Source organism: Elephas maximus, chromosome 1 (assembly GCF_024166365.1).
Source record: "Elephas maximus indicus isolate mEleMax1 chromosome 1, mEleMax1 primary haplotype, whole genome shotgun sequence".
NCBI lineage: Eukaryota > Metazoa > Chordata > Mammalia > Proboscidea > Elephantidae > Elephas > Elephas maximus.
This window is the reverse complement of record NC_064819.1, coordinates 191,072,499-191,097,188: the sequence shown is the minus strand read 5'-3', so window position 1 is coordinate 191,097,188 and position 24,690 is coordinate 191,072,499. Positions and strand designations below refer to the sequence as shown.

At 37.2% G+C, this 24,690-nt stretch overlaps 1 protein-coding gene across 1 annotated transcript in view; it reads right to left on the bottom strand.

Annotated features, from left to right (window-relative positions):
• The window catches only part of NKAIN2 (sodium/potassium transporting ATPase interacting 2), a 1,431,299-nt gene extending 1,407,306 nt beyond the window's left edge, over nucleotides 1–23,993 (bottom strand). The window contains exon 1 of the transcript XR_007519188.1: nucleotides 23,935–23,993. The gene's annotated coding sequence lies outside the window, so the exon portion shown is untranslated. The remainder of the gene's footprint in view (nucleotides 1–23,934) is intronic.
• Between the last annotated feature and the right edge of the window lie 697 nt (nucleotides 23,994–24,690).

The following is a 24,690-nucleotide window of genomic DNA, read 5'->3' as shown; positions in this document are numbered from 1 at the left end:
AGGAAATCACAGGCTCACATGGTTATGAAAAATTCATGTCATTAATGCCATCTGTAATTCTCCCTGTGTTCTGCTAGTTATTTGACTATTCTATTCCAGACATCTAAAATTTACTTGCTCCACACGTATTCTTTCCTTTAATAATACTCTCACGAGGAAGAAGTGTCAATTCTTGTAATTTATCTATCTTAGTCTTATATACTTCCTTGGTAAACTTGCTCATCACTTATCTACTCTTTTTATTGTATCTTTAAAATCACCCTCCTCAATAGCTGTTTTCCATCAGCAATTAAATTCTCTCAGCTTCTTTTCATCATAAACGCAATATATCCCCTTCTCCATTCCTGCTCTAACCATTTACTCTCCTGGAACCAGTGCCATATTTTTTGGTAGAACTCTCTCCACTCATTATGACTGTGTTTTGCCTCCTGTTTCTTTTCCAGATCTATGCACTCTGCAACCCACTTTCATCTTCACCATTCCATTAAAACTTTCTGGTTATTGTAACTAAAAATTTTACTAAATCTCATGGGCACCTTGGGAACCTAGCCTAATCTGGTCTTTTTCCCCTCTAGCAATTAACACTATTAACTTGCTGAAATGTTCTCTTTTTTTGGATTTTGTGATATCACTCTTAGTTTGTTTTCCTCCTGTATTTCTGAATGTTCTTTCTCTGTAAACTTCATGGCTGGCTCATTTTCCCCCATGATGTTTCACAGGATTTCATCCAAGGTTTTCTTCTCCTCTCCCTTTATATACTATTACTACATGGACTCGTTTACCCCCATGACTTTGATCACCATCTACATGTTGATAACTCACAAGTGTATCCCACCCAGAACTGTATATCCCACTCAGAACCATATATGTGATAGCTTCCTGTATGTCTTCACTTGGCTGTTCTTCTGAAACGTTAAGCTCATCAGGGACATTATCTTGTCTGCCAAAACATGCCTCTCCTCCAAGATTCTCTATATTAATCATTGAAGCCACCATCCATCCAAATATCTAATAAAGAAAGTTGGATAAAAAATTATCTATTCCCTTTGTTCATTCTCGCAGCTGATTAACAAAGTCCTGTTGATTCTATACTACTTTTAAATCTCTTGATTCACCCGCTTCCATCCCATGTAACTCTATCCAAGTTAAACAACCCTGTTATTTCTCTCCTGGATTTCTTCAACAGCTTTCTAGTTCAGTTTTCTGCTTTCAGTCTTAATCTTCACATTACTCTCTCAAGTAAATATGATGCAGTCACCCTCCGTCTCACATTTTTCCAAGTCTTTGTAATTTTTTTTAGGGTAGACTTCAAACCTCTCCAGGATTTGTATATACTATTTATTTTTTTTAGATGACCCTTTGCCATACATCTTCCATTTCCCCATAAGCTAGATATAGCCCACTTACTCTCGAAATTTCAGCTAAGATGTCACTACCTCCTGAATATTTCTCTCCTCTCAAATTACTTACTCCCATTATAACATTTATCGTATTGAATTGCAGAACTCTTGTATGGCTAGTTTTTTTAGTCTATGTGTATAAGCAGAGTCATGCTGACTTTAGTATACATCTCCTGTATTTTTCCCCACTACCTATACCCATAGAAACTCTGCTGTCCCCCCTATAATCAATATGTCTGAAATTCCTTGAAATGGGGAAATACATCAATCAACAAATATACTTTGAGCATGTATTTATGAGGTCAGGCAATGCTTTAGGCTCTGGAAATAGATAATTGAAAAAGACAAAATACCACATAATTAAGAGACAATACACACACAAATGTATAAAAAATTTTATGTGCAGATAAATGCTAAAACTTAGACAAACAAGAAAATATTGCATATTAATTGGTGGCAAGCAGGGGAGAGGGAAGACATAACTTTAGAGAATTATGACTTGACACCTGAATGGTGACGAGCAGAAGAGAGAGAATTCCAAGCCAAAGGAAAGTAGCAATATCTTGGCAGGCAAGATGAATTCAAGGCCGTATCATGCAGGACCTCTTAGGCTCAGAAGGACTTTAGACTTTATTCAGGTTACAGTGGAAAATCATTGAGGGGATTGAGCAGTAGAGTGATCTGATTTGACTTTCCCTTTCTAACTTTCATTAGTTTCTCTGAGGTGAGGGGACTCATGTTCTTACAAACTAACCTCTCACATCTATTCAACACATGGGTGAAGTTCTAGGTTTTTGAGAACCTTCAAATGAAACAGCCAAGAAACAAAATTTCTTGTTATTTCTGATAACCTCTCAAAAACTGACTCCGATGCATTATTATGCTAAGAGACTTCCTGCCTTCTAGGGTAAGAAGAGGTAATGGCACTAAGAACTTCTCTCTATCTAGTCTATTTTTCCTTCTGAGGGCCATAATCTCTTTGAAGGTAGCATCGTGACTTGTTTCTTACTGAAGGAGGGAAACTCTGAGAAGGTAGAATGGAGGATTTTAATGTTCTTTCCGTAGTGTGGATGGTTCTTTATGGAGTCTATTGTGGTGCAGTGGTTAAGCACTTGGCTGCTAACCAAATGTCGGCAGTTTGAATCCACCAGCTGCTCCTTGTAAACCGTATCAGACAATTCTACTCTGTCCTATAAAGTCATTACGAGTCAGAATTTACTTGTGGACAATGGGTTTTGGTTTTTATTGCTATGTACCATTGACCATCAATCATTTCCCTGAAAGAGTAATCTACAGCTCACACAGGTCTCCCCGCTTTCAGAAGCAGCTTGCCAGGTCTCTTTGGGTGTTTCAGGTTTTCATTCCTTGAACTGCAACTAGGTTGGTGCTCCCTATTGCTTGCATTTGCTTTGGATTCCAATGCAGGAACAAAAACTGATTAAAGTGAACTTGAAGAATTGGATTGAGAAGGCATATATTTTTTCATTTACATTTGGAAATGCAAATGACAAGATCCAGAGTTCTAGGCTAGGATGATGATTGACAGTAATGAGTAACTATTTAGAAAAGAGAAACATATTGCTAGAGTCACAAAATCTCTAATGCCCCAAACATTTCCTCTCGTTTAAAAATTGGCCCTTTTTGCATGATCTTTTTTTGTGAGAAGGGTTGAAGCTGCCATTCTTAGCTCAGTTTCTTTTGCATTCATGGTCCTGAAAAAAAAAAAAAACTGCAAAACACAAAAGCTCTACATTTATATGTTCAGATGAAAGGCTAAAATCCCAAACACAGGAAGATATTGACAGCTCTGACAGATCCATCTCTGACTTTAACAGCCGAAGATGGTTGCATGGAAACACTAACAGTCAAAAATAACTCCTTTTGTTATGAAAAATAATGAGGAGGAGATGAATTGAAAGGCTTTGGGAGCCAATTGAGTATCACAAAGATTATTCTAAAGTTTTGCACCTGACATTTTGTCTATTCATTTTCATTCTAAAATTTTCGAAGTGAGCCTCAGAGAAATTTGCTTCACAGGTTCCTAATTTAGGCTTAAAAACCTGCAACTCTCTCACTATAGCACTTTAAAACACTTAAGCCTAATTTTTCCAACTGTGATTGATTATCCTGAGTCTCACCTTAACTCTCAGGACTACCACACCTTCCTTGACAGAGTACTTACAGTTCCAGTTCAGCTTTTCTGTTCCACCTTCTCAACGTGCTACTTTATCACCGCCATATATAGATTATCCCTAAAAGAGAACTCCCACTTTTTCCAGTGATACTGTATGCCATAGTTTGATAAAAACAGAAGGTAGAGTGGCTAAATACTTAAAGACAATTTTCAAGATTCAAGATATAGACTCAGAATTAAAGTTCTGTGAAACCACCAAACTGGTTATTTAGCTAAAAGTATTGTTTAGTGAAATTTTTCATGATTAAGCAGCCTATAGCCAGAGTCATTCCCCTAAAAGTTTGACTTGTTTGAAAAAAGTGGACATTGTCATAGTTTAAGAAGGATTAAAATTCAGCAGAACTCATTTCCTCATATCTATAAATAACTGTTTATTGAAATTTCCCCTCTCACAAATTCTATTTCCTTTCTAGATACAAAGCTCTGCCTAAGAGCTCGTCTCCCATTAATATTCATTGGAATTATTTAGTTCCCTATTTTTTTTTCCTTCAGTTTTTTTCTCTATCCTCCAAGCCTCCAAGCATACTGCTGCACCTTGGAGACTAAGGATTCATTAATTCTGAGCCATATTTGAACTTTAAGCTGCTCGGTTCACTTTCACCAAACTGATTCACTGACTTTTTTTTTCCTATCCAGACAAAATTTATTTAACTAACTGATGACAACAGAATAAATGATGACGTTTGGATAATGAGTTAATTATTTTAGAAGGTAAATAAAACTTAAGTCCATGAACTCCTGCCCAATTCCTCATCCTAACAAAAATGACATCGAATTTTTCCTGATTGCCTAAACTGCTTTTAAAATGTAGTAATGTGCTGTGGTTTAATTTTCAAATTAATAAATATAGCTATATTTTTATTCAACTATATTAATCAAATATTGTTAATTAGACATAACGCAGTAGCCCTGCAGTATCATGACTTGTGGTAGTAAGACAAAGCTATTTGGCAGAACTCTAGGAAATTTTCTTGACTACTTGGCATATCCCACACCATGGCAATCAGACTTATTCAAGAGAATAAATACTTTGTATTGCATCCTTCAATATTTTCCCCTTAGAATTTTTCAATATTGCAACTTGAGGCTTGAAGTTTTCCTTCAGTTCTTTCAGGTTGATAAATGCTGAGAGTGTTCTTCCCTTTTGGTTTTCTATCTCCAGGTCTTTGTACATATCATTATAATGCTTTGCCTTCTCAAGCCGTCCTTTGAAATCTTCGGGTAAGCTCTTTTACTTTGTTATTTCCTCCATTTGCTTTAGCCACTCCACATTCAGGAGCAAGTTTCAGAGTCTCTTCTCACATCCATTTTGGTCTTTTCTTTCTTTCCTGCCTTTTTAATGACCTCTTGCTTTCTTCAAGTATGATGTCCTTGATGTCATTCCACAACTCGTCTGGTCTTTGGTCATTCGTGTTCAGTGTGTCAAATCTATTCTTCAGATGGCCTCTAAATTCAGATGGGATATACTCAAGGTCATATTTTGGTTCTTGTGGACTTGTCCTAACTTTCTTCAGCTTCAACTTGAACTCACATATGAGCAATTGATGGTCTGCCCCATAGTTGGCCCCTGATCTTGTTCTGACTGATGATATTGAACTTCTATATCATCGCTTTCCACAGATGTTGATATGATTCCCGTGTCCACTTGTATTGTCACCATTTAAGTTGTTGAAAAAAGGTATTTGCAATGAAAAAGTCATTTGTCTTGCAAAATTCTATCATGCCATCTCTGGCATCGTTTCTATCACCAAGGCCATGTTTTCCAACTATGGATCCCTCTTTGATTCCAACTTTAGTAATTATTTGTTCTGCTTGATGTTACTCATGCTTTTTAAATCTATCACTTGATGAAGTTCTTTAGTTTTGGAAAGTTACCAGTCATCGTCTCTTAAAATATCACTTCCTCCATTCTCCCTCACCTGTTTTTTGGTGACTCCAACTGTATACTTGGTAGATGTTCTCTGAATCATTATTGTCTTGTACCATATAATCTATATTTTTCAGCCCTACTCTAGTCTTCAGTTTGCATGTGTCTAATATGCTATTAAACCTATTAGGTGAGTTCTTAATTTCAGTTATTATATTTTTCTGTTCTCGGATTTTCATTCTTTAATTTTTTTGTAGGGTTTATTTATTTATTTATTTATTTGGTCACCCTCAAAATTCTAACTCTCACATTTTAACTCTTTGAACAGAATAAATGTAATTATTTTAATCAGTATCCGATATCTTCAATATCAAAGGCTTTTTGAGTATTTTTTCCATCGTTTTCTGTTTGTGCCTCTGCTGGTTCATTATATCTTCAGACTGTATTTGTAAATACTTTTGTAGAAATAATTTGTGGTCTATGATAGTATCTTCCTCCAGAGAGGATTTTCATTTATTATTATTAATTTGGCTAGCTATTCTGGTGAAATAGTATTACCTTAATACAATTTCTGGGTTTAATATTATATGGAGTCAGTCTGCACTCCCTGTGGAGGTCTGTCTATTTTGTATTTACCTTTTACAAGTAGGTTTCACCTGTTCATCCCTCGTCTCCTCCACCTAAGCCCCTGACAACAACTGATTTTCTTACTATCTCTATAGTTTTGCCTTCTCCAGAATGTAATATAATTGGAATGATAACATAGCTCTTTTAGACTGACTTTTTTCATTTAGCTAAACTGATTTACGTCTCTGCCATGTCTTTTTATAGTTTGATATTTCATTTCTGTTTTTATCCAAATTCATTTTTCAATTCTATATCAGTGCTTATATTGTTACTATTATAATCCATATCAAGCCTTTACTTTGAGCCTGACACTGTGCTAGGCATTGGAGATACACTGTCACTAAGTGAGCAAAACAGGCAAAGCCACTGCTCTATTGACACTTACAGAGAAGTGGGAAAGCCATGTAGGATGAAATGAGGTACTCTGAAAAGTGGTTAGCACAGTTCCCGGCATATAATATATGCTCAAAGACTGTTACTATTAATGTGCACAATCATTTCCAACCAATACCAGTTGCCAGGGCCCTGTACTCCTGCGATCCACACTGGGCAGATTTTTGAGGGTGAAAAATGGTGTTCAAACATTTTGGGAAATGCAGGCTTTATACATAATCATCTTTTTTAACTATAGAAGCTTTATAAGTGTATTTAGAAGCATATATTTTCCTTTTGCCTCAGGCTCCAGTATGGCTCTGCACAGTACTAACATGGATGTTCAAATTATTCCATAAATAAATAAATAATAATAAAAACACAAAAGAAAAAGAAAAGAGATAGAAACGGGAATGGAGAAGACATAAATCTAGGTGCTAAAATTTCCAAAGAATGAGGGTCTTGCAGGGATGTAAAAACTGATAATGACAAGAAGGGGCGTATATAATGTATACATTTTTGAGAAGAGAGGATAAAACTTTTGGAAAAGGTAATGAAAAATAAAGAGGAAAAAAAATAATGAAAAATAAAGGGAAACTGTGTGACTATATGCCTCTATGTATACTTATCAAAATATTCTTCCATATTTTGAACTGGGTGGAAAGCATAAAAGTGAAGAGATCACTTGGAGAAGAGATTGAGGATATAAGGGATTTTACTGAGGAGATATTACGATTTCAAGGTGCTTTACTGTGTAGTTTTCAAGGAAAACAGCAATAAAAAAGTTAGCCCTGCTGCCTTCCAATCTGAATATGATATTGTGAATCAGAGATAATTGAATATTACTTCTTTCCCTTCATTTTAAAGAGATTATTCCCTCTCCACCTTTTTATAGTAAGTGAGTAGAGAGATTGGTTAAATTTATCATATAACTTTAGGTATAAGATTATAAAAAATATATAAACCCGATTAAGAGGATTGTCCATCACCCAGAGATGAATCAACTGACATTATTTTCTGTAGAAGTTCTCTGGGGAAGGGGTGAGTGTGATTTTAATTGTATATGGGACAGTTGTGTTATTAAGATGAAATATTTTCCATATATTTTTCTGGAAAAAAGAAGGGAGTGTGTGTGTTTACTTGAATATACAGTGAACAGGGAATATCTGATTTGGCTGCTCAATATCACCATCTTCTTACAATAAAACTCTCCTTGGCCAACTGTCGTTCCACAACACCCCCCCCCCGCCCACCCTGTCCCTAACACTTCCAGTGCAGCTGCCAATCATTGTACTTAACTCCTCAGGACCCAGGGCTGCCAATCAAAGTTCCCCATTCTCCTGGCAATAGCGATTGATTGAGGGATGTGCACATGATTTAAGCCAGACCAACAAGAGTCCTTCACCATATTTTTAAAATACAAATATTGTGGAAAAAAACTCTCTCTTCAGGGATTATATCTTTTTATTATTACTTTTATTTATAGTGCTTTAAGTGAAAACTTACAAATCAAGTCAGTCTAACTTACAAAAACTTACACAAACCTTGATATGTGCTCCTAGCTGCTCTCCCCTAAATGAGACAGTCCACTCCTCCTCTCCAACCTGTATTCCACATGTCCGTTCAACCAGCTCCTGTCTCCCTCTGCCTTCTCATCTTGCCTCCAAACAGAAACTGCCCACATAGTCTCATGTGTCTACTTGAGCCGAAAAGATCACTCCTCACCAGTATCATTTTCTGTCTTATAGTCCAGTCCAATCTTTGTCTGAAGAGTTGACTTCAGGAATGGTTCTAGTTTTGGGCTAACAGAGAACCTGGGGACCATGACCCTTGGGGTCCCTCTACTCTCAGTCTAACTATTAAGTCTGCTCTTTTTATGAGAATTTGAGATCTGCACCCCACTGATATCCTGCTCCATTGGGGAATCTCTGTCATGTTCCCTGTCAGGGCAGTCATTAGTGGTATCTGGGCACCATCTAGTTCTTCCAGTCTCAGGCTGATATAGTCTCCGGTTTATGTGGCCCTTTCTGTCTCTTGGGCTCATCTTTACCTTATGTCTTTGGTGTTCTTCATTCTCCTTTTCGCCAGGTGGGTTGAGACCAATTAATGCACCCTAGATGGCCTCTTGCTGGTGTTTAAGACCCCAGAAGCCACTCACCAAAGTGGGATGCAGAATGTTTTCTTAATGCATTTTGTTACACCAAATGACCCAGATGTCCCTTGAAACCATGGTCCCGAGACCCCTGTGCCTGCTACTCTGGTCTTCAAAGTGTTCAGTTGTATTCAGGAAACTTCTTTGCTTTTGGTTTAGTCCAGTTGTGCTGACCCTTCCTGTATTGTGTGTTGTCTTTCCTTTCACCGAAAATAGTTCTTGTCTACTATTTAACTAGTGAATACACCTTTTCTTCCCTCCCTACCCTTGTAACCATCAAAGAATATTTTCTTCTGCATTTAAACTTTTTCTTGAGTTCTTATAATAGTGATCTCACACAGTGTTTGTCCTTTTGCAACTGAATAATTTCACTCAGCAAAATGCCTTTCAGATTCTTCTGTGTTATGATATGTTTCACGGATTCACCATTGTTCTTAATTATTGTGCAGTATTCCATTTTTTTTTTATTCCATTATGTGACTATATCATAATTTATTTATCCATTCATCTGTTGATGGGCACCTTGGTTGCTTCCATCTTTCTGCTATTGTAAACAGTGCTGCAATGAACATGGGTGTGCATATATCTATTCATGTGAAGGCTCTTATTTCTCTAGGATATATTCCAAGGAGTGGGAGTGCTGGATCCTGTGGTACTTCTATATCTAGCTTTTTAAGGAAGCGCCAAATTGTTTTCCAAAGTGTTTGTACCTTTTTACATTCCAACCAGTAGTGTGTAAGTGTTCCAGTTTCTCCACCACTTCTCCAACATTATTATTTTGTGCTTTTTGGATTAATGCCAGCCTTGTTGGGGTGAGACGGCATCTCATTGCAGTTTTGATTTGCATGTCTTTGCTGTGAGTCGGAATCAGCTCGACAGCACTGGGTCTGGGTTTAATGGGTAGTGATCATGAGCATTTCTGCATGTATCTATTAGCCACCTGAATGTCTTCTTTGGTGAAGTGACTGTTCATATCCTTTTCCCATTTTTTAATTGGGTTATTTGACTTTTTGTGGTTGAGTTTTTGCAGTATCATGTAGATTTTAGAGATCAGATGCTGATCAGAGTTGTCGTAGCCAAAAACTTTTTCTCAGTCCGTAGGTAATCTTTTTACTCTTTTGGTGAAGTCTTTGGATAAACATAGGTGTTTGATTTGTAGGAGCTCCCATTTATCTAGTTTCTTTTCTGGTGTTTATGCATTGTTAGTAGTGTTTTATATACTGTTTCTGCCATGTATTAGGGCTCCTAGTATTGTCCCTATTTTTTCATCCATGATCTTTATCATTTAGATTTTATATTTAGGTCTTTGATTCATTTTGAGTTAGTTTTTGTGCATGGTGTGAGGTACGGGCCTTGTTTCATTTTTTTGCAGATGAATATTCCAGTTATACCAGCACCATTCATTAAAGAGGCTGTCTTTTCCCCATTTAACAGACTTTGCGCCTTTGTCAAATAACAGCTGCTCATATGTGGATGGATTTATGTCTGAATTCTCAGTTCTGTTCCATTGGTCTATGCATCTGTTGTTGTACCAGTGCCAAGCTGTTTTGACTACTGTGGCAGTATAATATGTTCTAAAATCAGGTAGTGTGAGGATTCCCACTTTGTTTTTCTTTTTGAGTAATGCTTTATTTATCCAGAGCCTCTTTTCTGGGATCATATCTTTATTGTTCTGAACCAGGATTTATCCACGGTCATGTCTATATTTTCCCCACTACATTGAAAATGTCTTCGTAAAGTGGGAGAGAATGAAGAAATCAGGTAGGAACAGAGCTGCAGGATAGCAAAAGCTCTGTTTATTATTTAAACAAACAAACAAAACACTTGTCATCAAGTTGATTCTGACTCACAGTACCCCCATGTGTATCAGAGAAGAACTGTGTTCCATAGGGCTTTCAATGGCTGATTTGTCAGAATTAGATCACTAGGCCTTTCTTCCAAGGTGCCTATGAATGGACTTGAAATGACAAAGTTTTATTCAGCAGCCGAATATGTTAATCATTTGTATGTCTGAAATGTTAGTGACATTATTAACTGAAACCTATTGCCGTGGAGTCGATTTTGAGTCATAGCGGCCCTATAAAAATAGGACAGAGTAAAACTGCCCCATGGAGTTTCCAAGGAACCCGGTGGATTTGAACTGCTGACCTTTTGGTTAGCAGCCACAGCACTTAACCACTGTGCCACAGGGTTTCCAGTTATATTATTAGTGACTCTTTATGCAAAGGTATGTAAAATTCATCTATGTCTTTTCAGGATTCAGCATAGACAAAAAGAAATTTTGAATTTATGATAAATGTGTCATTTTCTCAAATCCAGAAAGTCTGGATAGGAAAAAAAACATAATAGATCCAGCAAAGAGTTCTGTAAAGAGGCCTGGGCTGAGAGTCAGGGCAATTGGATTTTAGTTTAGGTTCTTCAAAAATGATTTATGTAAATGTGGGCAAGTCACTTAGCCTGGGTCTTAATTCGCTCATCTTTAAATGACAAATTTAGCTGCAACTACTTCTAAGATGCTTAAAATTATAGATTTACATGGTCCTACATGCCTCTGAACTAATCACATATTGAAATAAGTGCCCCACCTGTGAATACATGCTTAATGATTTTTTTTCTGATAGTAACATTTTATTTTTTTATATATTTTTTCTTTGCTTTTAAGCTTTCTGTTTAAAAAAAAAAAAAAAGTATGATGCTGCTAGATTAATCCAGTGGAATGTAAATGTAATCAGTGACTAAATCAAACATGTCTGTAGTCCACAACATTTCCAAGGCAAAACAAAATTATATATCCTTCTAATTTGAACCAGCTGAAGTAACTGCTGATTTTTATAGTTCCAATGAAATAGTGAATTACCAGAATTGATTGTCTCTGCAGATTATAATATTGAGCACTTATGTACACAGACACAGCAGCCACTAAATCCAACTTATAAGTGATTGAAGTTTGACATTAGTTGTTGGTTAGGTGCCATCGAGTCTGATCAGACTCATAGAGACCCTATTACAACAGAATGAAACACTGACTGTTCTTGCACTATACTCACAATCATTGCTGTTTGAGCCCATTGTTGCCACCACTGCATCAATGGATCTCACTGAGGGTCTTCCTCTTTTTCACTGACCCTCTACCTTACCAAGCATGATGTTCTTCTCCAGGATTGGTCTTTCCTGATAACATGTCCAAAGTACCTAAGACAAAGTCTAGCCATCTTGCTTCTAAGGATCATTCTGGCCGTACTTCTGAGACAGATTTGTTCATTCTTCTGGCAGTCCATGGTATGTTCAATATTCTTTGAAAACACCATAATTCTAAGGCATCAATTCTTCAGTCTTTCTTATTCATTGTCCAGCTTTTACATACACATGAGGTGATTGAACATACCATGGACAAACGCTAACTAGACAATAGATAAGTAGTAACTGTGGTAAACAATAAGACAGAACACAATACTGGGGAAGTAGGTACAACTTGACTAAGGCAAAGTCACACAAGCTTCATTGACGTCAAAACTCCGCGAGGGACCAAATTACTGGGCTGAAGGCTGGAGTCCATGGTCTTGGAGGATATCTAGCTCAATTGGCATAGCATAGTTTATAAAGAAAATATTCTACATCCTACTTTGGTGAGTAGTGTCTGGGGTCTTAAAAGCTTGTGAACGACCATCTAAGATACTTTACTGGTCCCACGCCATTTGGAGCAAGGAAAACCTAAGACACAAGGGAAAGATTAGTCCAAAGGACTAATGGACCACAACTACCACAGTCTTCACCAGACTGAGTCCAGCAAACTAGATGGTACCTGGCTACCACCACTCACTACACTGACAGGGATCACAGTAGAGGATTCTGGACAGAACTGGAGAAAAATGTGGAACAAAATTCTAACTCACACACAAAAAAGACCAGACTTACTGTTCTGACAGAGACTGGAAAAACACTGAGAGTATGGCCCCCAGACACCCTTTTCACTCAGCACTGAAGTCATTCCTGAGGCTCTCCCTTCAGCCAAAGATTAGACAGGCCTGTAAAACGAAAGGAGACTAAATGGGCACACCAGTCCAGGAGCAAGGACAAGAACGCAGGAGGGGGCAGGGAAGTTGGTAAAGGGGAACCTAAGGTTGAGAAGGGGAGAATGTTGACGTGTCATGTAGATGGCAACAAAGGTGGAAAAACAGTATGTATATTAATTACTGAAAAACTAATTTCCTTTATAAACTTTCACCTAAATCACAATAAAAAAGAAAAAAATGAATAGATAAACTATGGTACATACACACAAAGGAATATTCTGCAATGATAAAGAACAATCATGAATCTGTGAAACACCTCACAACGTAGATGAATCTGGAGGGCATTAGGTTGAGTAAAACAAGTCATTCACAAAAAGGACAAATAGTGTATGAAACCACTATTATAAAAACTCATGAAAAGGTTTACACACACAAAGAAACAATCTTTGACAGTTATAAGGGAGAGGAGGGATGGGGAGGAAAAAAGGCTAACTAGGTAGTAGATAAGTAGTAACTTTGGTGAAGGGTAAGACAGTACACAATACTGGGGAAATCAGCACAACTTAATCAAGGCAAAGTTATAGAAGTTTCACAGACATATCCGAACTCCCTGATGGATTGAGTTACTGGGCTGAGGGCTGAGAACCGTGGTCTTGAGAGACATCTAGCTCATTGCCATAACATAGTTTATGAAGAAAATGTTCTACATCTGACTGTAGTGAGTATTATCTGGTGTCTTAAAAGCCTGCAAACAGCCATCTAAGGGACACTTACTGGTCCCACCCTGGCTGCAGCAAAAGAGAACGAAGATAACCAAAGCACAAGTGAAAGATTAGTCCAAAGGACTAATGGACCACAACTACCACAATGTCTGCCAGACTGAACACGGAAGAACTAGATGGTATCTGGCTACCTCTACTGACTGCTCTGACAAGGATCACTATAGAGGGACCTGGAAACAGTGGGAGAAAAATGTAGAAAAAAATTCAAATTCACTTGCTTGTCTGACAGAAACTGGTGAAACCCCAAGAGTATGGCCTCAGACACCCTTTTAACTCACTGCTGAAGTCACTCCTGAGGTTCACCCTTCAACTAAAGATTAGACAGATCTTCAGGGCAAACGATAAGAGAAGTGAGGAGTGTGCTTCGTAGTTCAATCATGTATAGAATACTAAACACAAGCCCTAAAGCAAAGGTGAGAAGGCAGGGACAGGAAAACTGGTTGAAAGGAAACAAGGAAACTGGGGTGGCGAATGGGAGAGTGTTGACACATAATGGGGATGGCAACAAATGTCACAAAACAATTTGTGTATTAGCTGTTTAATGAGAAACTAATTTGCTCTGAAACCTTTCACCTAATGCACAATTAAAAAAAAGAAAAGAAAAGAAAATACCATGGCTTGGATTCAGGCTCACCTTAGTCTTCAAAGTGACATCTTTGCTTCTTAACACTTTAAAGAGGTCTTTTGCAGCAGGCTTGCCCAGTGTAATATCTAGTTTGATTTCTTGACTTCTGCTTCTATGGACATTAATTGTGCATCCAAGTAGAATGAAATCCTTGACAATTTCAGCATCTTCGTTCCACACGATGTTGCTTATTGGTCCAGTTGTGAGGATTTTTGTTTTCTTTATGTTGAAGCACAATCTATACTGAAGACTATGGCCTTTGATATTCTTCAGTGAGTGCTTCAAGTCCTCTTCACTTTTAGCAAGCAAGATTGTGTTATTTGCATAGCACAGGTTTATAATGAGTCTTTCTCCATTCCTGATGCTGTGTTCTTCATATAGCCTAGCTTCTTGGATTATTTGCTCAGCATACAGATTGAATAGAGTATGGTGGAAAGATACAACCCTGATGTGTGCCTTTCCTGATTTTAAATCACGCAGTATCCCCTCGTTCTGTTTGAATGACTGCCTTTTGGTCTATGTACAGGCTCCACATGAGCACCATTAAATGTTCTGGAATTCTCATTCTTCTCAATGTTACCCATAATTTATTATGATCCACATAGCCAAATGCCTTTGCATAGCCAATAAACACAGGTAAACATCTTTTTTGGTGTTCTTTGCTTTCAGCCAAGATCCATCTGACATCAACAATGATATTCCTGGTTACATGTCCTTTTCTGAATTTGGCTTGAGGTTCTGGCAATTCCCTGTCAATGTACTTGCTGCAGTTGTTTTTGAACTATCTTTAGCAAAATTTTATGTAGGTAGGATATTAGTGATATTGTTTAATAATTTCCAAATTCTGTTGGATCACCTTTCTTTGGAATGGGCATAAATATGGATCTCTTATAGTAGGTTGGCCAGGTAGCTGAAAACCTTGACATTGGAAATGCCCTTATTTGTCCTTTCAGTGAGATCTCAATCTCTCAGTCAGTGCCTCTGACCCTCTTCCCCGGTTTATAGCAATTAGGTTTATCCCAACTGGAATAAACTGTTGTGGCTCCAATGGATTCAATAATGGGGAGGGTTTGAGACTGTATCCATGCTCAGTGGGAGAGGATGCTATGAATAATAACCAGTTTCTGCAAATGGCACAGGCCTGGAAAGTATGGCCTCTGTGATGGGTATGTGCCATTCAATTGCTATCTTAATTTTATATTCCAAATAGTATTTGTCTTTTAACAGAAAACTTTCAAATTCAAGTTCAAAATTATAGGACTGAGCCTTTGATTTGTGTATACCAGGCTTCCTGACTGGGGAATGCATTTTGGGAAGAGCGTGCTCTCTACATTATTCCTCGTATCCAGCCATCTCTTCTACTTACTGACCATGCCAAGGCAGCTTAGGTTTATATCCACAGTGTCTATCACAACTCCAATTCATTCTCAGCATGAAATACCACTTATATTGGTTTGAAATTCTATTCTAAACTTAGAGCCCACGATTTCTATGTGGGATGAAAGGTTGACAAAACACATACTTTCTCCCTAATGCAAATCCTACATGCGTTGGCTTTTGGGTAGTCAAGCTGACACTGCCGGGGGCGTGTGAGACAGAAAATAACTCCTGTTAAATAAGAGGGTAAGCAGTGAGGAGAGGGGAGCAGATCTATTTTGTTAAGTGGAATTTTTAGAGACAGAGCAAACAGTTCCGTTTTGTTTTGAGAGAGATTAAGAATAAAAATAATGTATTTAAACTGAGAGTGACCATACATTAGGAGGTCAAGGAAAGCTGACATTCTGCCAGTTGTGACAACAATTGATAATATTCAAATTAATTATAATTTTGAAAACGGGAAATTCTGACTTCAAATGAATAATGAATAGCAAAACCAGACACAGCTCTGAGGTAAAATGTGATTTTCATGAGGATGGGGACATTTAACATTTGTACAGCAGTTCATATTCTCAAAGTCATATATCAGTGACAACTGTAAAATACATCTTTAATGTGAATTGATGAAATGCTTTGCAGAGGTATACTCAGGTAGAGGTAACCCACCCTCACCCCCTCCCCCAATAAAAGGAGAGAGAAGAAATTTGAATAAATAAATGCTTAAAAGCTGCTTGGAAAAAGCAGAATTCAAAGGCCCTGATATCCAATCATTGGAAATGATTTAATTCTTAGTAGGTATGTTTTGTTTTCCATTCACATGAATATTCATAGAATGTCTCATCTCTTCATGTGCTTAGAAGTTAAGGGTAATTCACATTCTGAATGTCCAAAGACGGATTTATAAATATACACTGTAATCCATGTTGTTGTTGATAGGTGCCTTCCAGTTGGTTCTGACTCATAGCAACCCAGTGCACCACAGAACGAAATACTACCTAGGCCTGAGCCATTTTCACAATCATAGTTATGCTTGAGCCCATTGTTGCAGCCAGTGTATCAATCCACGTCATTAAGGGTCTTCCTCTTTTTGGATGACTCTCTACCAAGCATGATGTACTAGCTCCTCCTGATAATATGTCCAAAGTATATGAGACAAAATATCACCTTCCTTGCTTCTAAGGAGCACTCTTGCCATACTTCTTCCCAGGTAGATTTGTCCATTCTTTTGGCATTCCATGGTATATTCAATATTCTTTGCTAACACCATAATTCAAAGGCCTAAATTCCTCTTCAGTCTTCCTCATTCATTGTCCAGCTTTCGTACTCATATGAGGTGATTGAAAATACCATGGCTTAGGTCAGGTGCACCATAGTTCTCAAAGAGACATCTTTAATTATTTTTTTTTAATTGTATTTTAGATGAAGGTTTACAGAGAAAATTAGTTTCTCATTAAACAATATACATATTGTTTTGAGACATTGGTTGCTAACCCTACAACATGTCGACACTCTCCCCTTCTCGACCTTGGGTTCCCCATTACCAGCTTTCCTGCCTCCTCCTGCTTTCTTGACCTTGCCCCTGGACTGGTGTGCCCATTTAGTCTTGTGTGTGATTTCAGTAGTGAGTTAAAATGGTTTCCAGGGGCCATAATCTTGGGGTTTCTCCTGTCTCTGTTCGATTGGTAAGTCTGGTGTTTTTTGTGAGTTAGAATTTTGTTCTACATTTTTCTCCAGCTTTGTCCAGGACCCTCTTGTGATTCCTGTCAGCACAGTCGGTGGTGGTAGTTAGCACCACCTAGTTTGCTGGACTCAGTCTGGTGAAGGCTGTGGTCGTTGTCATCCATTAGTCCTTTGGACTAATCTTTACCTGTGTCTTTGGTTTTCCTCACTCTCCCTTGCTCCAGAATGATGGGACCAGTGGAGTATCTGAGATGGCTGCTCACAAGCTTTTAAAACCCCAGGTGCTACTCACCAAAGTAGGATTTAGAACATTTTCTTTATAAACTATGTTATGCCAATTAAGCTAGATGCCCCCCAAGACCATTGTCTCTTTCCACAGATGTAGTCAATTTGATTGCTGCGTATTCCATCTGGGGAGGTCCATGTGTATAGTTGCCATTTGTGTTGTTGAAAAAAGTAATTTGCAATGAAGAAGTCATTGGTTTTGCAAAATTCTATCTTGCATTTTCTGATATGGTTTCTATCACTGAGGCCGTATTTTCCAACTACTGGTCCTTCTTTGCTTCCAACTTTTGCATTAACCCATAGACATTGCTGTAATTAAAAGCCCTTTATCCATTGCCATTGAGTTGATTCTGACTCATAGTGACCCAACAGGACAGAATAGAACTGTCCCGTAGGGCTTTTAAGGAGCAGCTGGTGAATTCAAACTGTCAAATATTTTGGTTAGCAGCCAGGTTCTTAACTACTGCGCCACAAAGGTTCAAAAAAAAAAAAAAAAGCCCTTTAGATCATGTATTTTCTGCAAAATTCTCATCTCTGTACTCCTTTTTTCACTGGCCATAGATGGAACGTTAGTTAAAACTTTTCTTGAAGGCCACAGTTTCCCAAAGAGCTCAGTCCAATCATCTACTTCTCTGCTTCGGTGGTCAATCTATTAATGTGGCTAGAGTATCTAAAATAGACCTGTAGTAGAGGCTTCATTCCTAGCATTTCAGTGGGACATCATTGCCAGGCCCCAACTCTACCCCTTTGCAGTTTGGTATAAGCAAGAATCAAGCTCTCTCCAAGGAATAGAAGCAGAGGTGACCCATGTCAATTCTAGGCTTGGCCCATACAACCTTGCAAGTCTTAGCCCTTTCTGCCAGCTGGGGTGTTGATGACCAGAAAAATCTTGGAACTCACATAAGGATGGCAGAGCTGCCATTATCCTGGATCTCTAAATGACCCTAAGGAGAATAGTTGCCTACTGACCTGAAACAATTCTCTGGACTGTGGACATAAGACAAATAAGCTTTTATTTTGATTAAGGAGGTATATTGGAGACTCCTTTTGTTTCAGCCTCTTGTATTAACCAAACTAGTACAAATACATATTTACTACTATAAATGTATGTTCTCTGGGCCAAACTGGACTTTCAGTAGTACTCTTTCAGTCCTCAAAGTGCTGCCTTTCTTTTTACTTCTACAGTTTTTTGAAGCCTTTAGAACACTCCCCTATCATTCCTGCCTTGTTTCTTAGTAGATGATACTGCCTTATAGAGAAACTAACACCATCAGACATGAATTCTTTAATTTCCTCTCCTCGTAATTCAAAATTATCTGTATTTTTGCTCAATCTTAATTCTTTTAACTTTACTAAGAATTTTATTTCTTTTTAAAAGTATTCTCAAGATGAGCTCAAATTTTACCTTTCCATCTACTTCAAACTCTGTATTCTTTTCTTTCTTTTTTTTTTCTTAAATCTCCCCTATATCATTGACTTCTCCTCTGTCATTGCTGGATTTTTTCCCTCAAAGTATAAAAATATTCAAGATTCTTCTATATATTAAAAAGAAAACAACTCTTGTTTTTTTTTTTTATAGTTTGCTCTTCTCTAATTCTTATTCTAACTCTTTTGCCTTTCAAGCAAGAGCCTTTAAAGTACATTTCATGTTCATAGTTCATTTTATTGTCTCTCATTTGCCCCATGTTCTATAACCTGGCTTCTCTTTCCAAGACTCCTTTGAAATTGTTTTAAGGAAGCCATGTATGACCACTTTTGTGTTGTATCCAGCCTTCCTAAAAGGTAAAACTAATTATTTCACATTCTTGCTTAAAATGCTTCAATGTGATTATAAAATCAGGGTTAAGTTCAAACATCTTACTATGACCTATAAGGCACTTTAATACATGGCTCTTTTTAATGCTCTTGTTTTGTTTCTTGTAGCTTCTTTAAAGGTATTTTGTGAACAAATTTTACGGAAGTTTTTAAAGTTCATGGTGTTTTAGGCCTCCATAATTTTTTTCTAAGTTGTTCCATCTATGTGGAAAGTATGTCCACAATCAAACATTTATTTAAATAATTTTATGCACTTCAAGACGCAACTCCAGTGTTGCCTTTCTTTTAAAGCCTTTCCTCTTCCATTTAAAAGGGTTGATTATTCCATTTCTGCTCCCCGATGATTATTGTTTATCCTTCTCCATATCACTCTGCATTGTTAATGTTTGGTCTACTTTTCTGACTCTCTTACTAGACTATGAACTTCTTGAAGACAAAATCTCATCTTGTTCATCTTTGTATCACTAATACCTAGTCCATTGCCCAGAGCAAATTAAAGAGCTAATATGTATTTACTGAATAATAGGAGTATAAATTATTCCTCATTTACTAACAAGCTCACCAAGTTGGTAGTTTTATTTGATTGGTGGTAATGATAAAATAGATTCAGCAGATTGTCTTGTTGAGGATGAAAAACATTATAGATGTAATGAACGAAATCCTTAAGATGACATTGTGAATTTGTTGGAAAGTAGCAAATGGAAATATCCATTTAAGATATGTAAAAGACATTTGTTAATTTAAAAACTGGTCAGTGGATATTTTGCCTTTTATATTAAAGGTATCTATGCTTTTATAAGAAAAATAAAAAATCATAGCTCGTCCAAATTGGACACTGAATAGCAGCCAGGACTACGGACTGAAGATAATATGTGATAGACTACAGAATAGAAACCAGTCTTTCAAATTATATACTCCGTAGGGGGCACCTAACACAGGATACTGCAGAGCCTCATAAAGAGGATGAGGTAGTGGACAGGTGCCAGCTCTTCAAACAATGGAATCTGTAAGAAGGGAAGGGGCATTTGTTGCCTTTGTTAACTGAAGGTTAGATTGACGCAGGCAAATTTCTGAGAGAATGTCTGACAATGTCAAATGTGTGTGAGGAAAGAAGTCTGATATTGGAGACTCAGCTACTCATGAGTCAGAGCTAAAGAGAGGAAAGTTTTTAATTGAACTAGAATGTCATCTGTCATTTGAAACGATCTGGATCACACAGTTTCTAAATAATCAGATGGTAAGCCAAACCTATGGAATGACTTTCAACCTTTGACTAAAGAAACAAGCACAAGCCATTTAGAGAAAGAAATGAGGGCAGAATGAGAGTTTCCATGATGCAAATAGAACACAAAACACTTTTAAATGAAGTGAGCAGGCAGCTCTGAGATGAAGTAAGAGTAATGAACTAACATAATAGTTTGATTGAGGCTTTTCTTGTGATTCCGAAGATGAAACTTGTCAGGTGGAAACTTCAAAGGAATTTCTTGGTCGTGTGATGGGATTTTAAGGCCACCCACCCACTGCCATTGAGTAGATTACAACCCATAGCGACCCTATAGGACAGAGTAGAAATGCCCTGTAGAGTTTCCAAGGAGCGCCTGGTGGATTTGAATGGCTGACCTTTTTGGTTAGCAGCCGTAGCTCTTAACCACTATGCCACCAGGGTTTCCTTTTAAGGCCAAGTGAGAGTAAATACAATCAAATGACCTCCATGTTCACTTTAAATGTTACTAGTTTATTTTACATTTCTTCATTCTGAGGTTAAAAAACATTTATTTGTGTATCTAGATTGCTTCCCCCCAGTTTTCTTCACCTTCAAAACTAAAATAAAGCACGTCTCTTTTGTATATATCTCCTGGTAAGTTACTTCAACCCAGGCACCAAAACAGTAGCTTACATTTTGTTAGTGCATAATTACAAAAGTTCCTTAAATTATGACACTCTGTTGCCTCTATTTTTTATTTTTCAAGTCACTCCAGTTGGGTGTTTATCTTTGTCAACTATTGAAATGAAACCTGAAAACTTAGACTCACATGGAAGTTATGCCAACTATTATTTTAAGACCCAAGTAAAGAGCACTTTCAATCCTGACTAGATATCCCACACGTTTACTTGAACTCTGTTTGAACCTGTTATACTGTGCAATGTTATTTGTTTTTTTTCTTTCCATGTACCACCAATTCATGTATAGGTTAATCAAGTGTATAAGCTGTTTATACTTATAAATTATGAAACTGAAGACTTTGAAGAGTGACCCTAAAACTCCACTTTCTCTCGACTATTCTAAGTTCTTGAGAAAACAAGTGGTTTGTGGTAAATAGAAATTCACTTTCAATCATTTTTCTTCTCACTACTTCATAGGAAAAACAAATTGGCCCTGAACAAGGTAATGTAGTATGGTTGTATAACTGCCTTTTATTTTACTCATTATTATTATTTGGTCAAAACCCAAAAAAAATCATCAAGACTTCTCTTGTTGCTTTCAGGGTTGTTCTACATTCTGAAATTCATTGTAGATTAAAGTAATATTTTCATAAGAAAATTCAGTGTATATCTTACTGTTGTTAGTTTATGATAATAACTAAGTCTTAGTTATCTAGTGCTGCTATAACGAGAATACCACAAGTGGATGGCTTTAACAAACAGAAATCTACTCTTTCATAGTGTAAGAGGCTAGAAGTCCAAATTCAAGGTGCCAGCTTTAGGGGAGGGCTTTCTTTCTCTGTCGGCTCTGAGGAAAAGCCCTTGTATTCTTTCAACATCTGTGGCCCAACAGTCCTTGGAAATCTCTATGTGTCTTGGCAACAAACTTTCCCTGAATCTAGGAAGTTCTCAGTGCAGGGCTCCTTGGTCCAAAGGATGCACTTCACTCCTGGCTCCTCTTTCTTGATGGTAATGAGGTCCCTCTCCTCTCTGTTTTCTCCTCTCTTTTATACCTCAAAAGAGACTGACTCAAGGTACAACCTAATCCTGTAGATTGTATCTTGCCTCATTAACATAACCACCCCTAACCCCGCCTCATTAATATCATAGAGGTTAGGATTTGTAACACGATTTCTACCCTGTCCTATAGGGTCGCTATGAGTCGGAATCGACTCGACGGCACTGGGTTCTGGGTAAGGTTTTTTTGTTTTTAAGATAATTATATCAGATCACAAAATGGAGGAAAACCACCGAATATTGGAAATCATGGCCTAGCCAAGTTGATACACATTTTTGGGGGACACAATTCAGTTCACTAACAGAGCAACCAGGTTAAAAAAAATCTCTAAGGAAGAATATTTTTATCCACCAACTTAAGTGTTCTGAACATGTAGTGAAAATCGCAATGGGTAATGATCAGTATACTTAAGTTAGAGATGTAACTTGCCCTAAATGCAACATTTCATAAAAGGATAAATTTTCAAGTTTTTACCATTGGTTTATATAGACTAGGTCAGTTGCTAATATACTAGTTTCTTAGATGTTCGTGTACGCAAAACCATGATAAGTCTACCTAAGCTAACAGAAATGGAAAATGTGAGAATCTACTAGCTGCTGTTACTGAGAAGAGAGAATTAATACTTTTGGTTCATGTTGGAACGGTCCAGTAAACTGGAAACATCTCTTTAACATGAATTCTCTTAAAAACGAATAGAGACAAATGCACTGTTTGTAAGGTTTTGTTCTTTGAGCTCACTGAAGAATGATGTGTACAACCTGAGTCCTTTCAAGACCAATTTATTTTATGTTTGTAATTTTTTTTACGATGTAATGTTTTTTCACTAATGGAATGCATGCTAAATCGTTGAGTACTGGTAAACTTTTGTCATGTAATTTTTTTTTACAAATATTATGTGGTACACATATATACCAATGAAGCTAGAGTTAAGATGGGGGGATGAGGTATTGTCAGGTAGAGAAAAAAAAAAAAATTCTAGAGCTTGTTCAGCCATATATTTTTCTATTTCTGAAAAAGAGGAATGTTTCAGGAGAAAAATAATTCCAGGGTCAGCAAAACCAGGTTAATACAAATCTATACCTCCAAACTTACATGAGAATATACAAGGGGAGATATTATGTAATTCCAGCCTCTTGTATAAATAAATAAATAAGGGAAACCCTGGTGGCATAGTGGTTAAGTGCTACGGCTGCTAACCAAAGGGTTGGCAGTTCGAATTCACCAGGCGTTCCTTGGAAACTCTATGGGGCAGTTCTACTCTGTCCTATAGGGTCACTATGAGTCTTTTTTGGTGTATAAATAAAGCCGCAAAAGGAAGTGCTGTCATGGGAACATCACAAGTGCAATAATTACTTCTTTTCACAAAAGAAGTACTTACAGTTCAATTCCCAGAAGATAGGTCCTTGACGATTGCATGAAACATACATGCAGTGCATCAAAAATACTACAATGTGTGCTTACGCTGTATTTCACCTAAAAATAAGCTTTCCACTTGAATATTACCTAATCCCCAAAACCACACCTACCCAATAACACAAAGGAAACCATAAATATCCTTACAAGGCCTATCTTGCCTTTCAGAACCCCAAATGGCCAAAAAATATGTGGTACTTATTTGTACCTGTGGTCATGAAGTACATCAAGGACACGTGTTTATAGTGTATTTCACCTGAAAATAACTTACACGCTTGAATATTACTTAATGCCAAACACCTCACCTTCCCAATAACACAGAAAAAACAGTAAATCTACTTCCAGGCCTTATCTCACTGTACAGAAGGCAAAAGAGACAAAAGTTACTCACAGTCAATCTTCCCAGCTGCAATACCTCCTGCAATAAGCTTTCAACACTGCAACATGGTGTTGAACTTCTTTCCAGTTTACATAGTTAAGGGAGTTCTTGCCCAACTCTAGCATGTATTATAAGTGGTACAAAAATATGCTAAGAAACTCCAGAGGCAAAAAATGTAAGTGGTACTTATATGTACCAGTGGACATGAAAAGTTAGAAGAATGTCAGCTACTTGTTTTTGGAAAGCTCTGCAGAGTTCCATTTGGAACTCAGGTGTTCCTTGCAAATTGGGTTTCAAGTAACTTGAAAGAGTTCTGATAACTTTCAAAAATGAGAAGTAGACTAATTTCTTAACGTCAAATAAGATTCATCAACTCATCACATAATTTGGTTTATTAAAAAAAAAAACTGATTTTCCTTCAAACATTTTTATGGCTAGAATATTTTCCTCATTTTCTACCTAGTATGTATAACACGAAATTAGTCACTGGGAACTTAAAAGTAATATAAATCACTGAGAATTTAGTATTCTCCCTCTATAGTCTTATTTTAAAGTTTTATTAAATAAGAGTTTTAAATTGAGCTTGTTTCCCTCTAATTTAGCTAATTTTCTTTAGGTCCTGACCCATGTAAGTTCTTAATGAGTTATCTATGGTATTATTATTTCTTCAGTTAACTACCCTGAAAGACTTGAAAATGACTGGCAAATGAAGATGCGAAGCTATGTTTTCATATAATTGGAAGCACTGGGCTAGTATTGGATGCATAT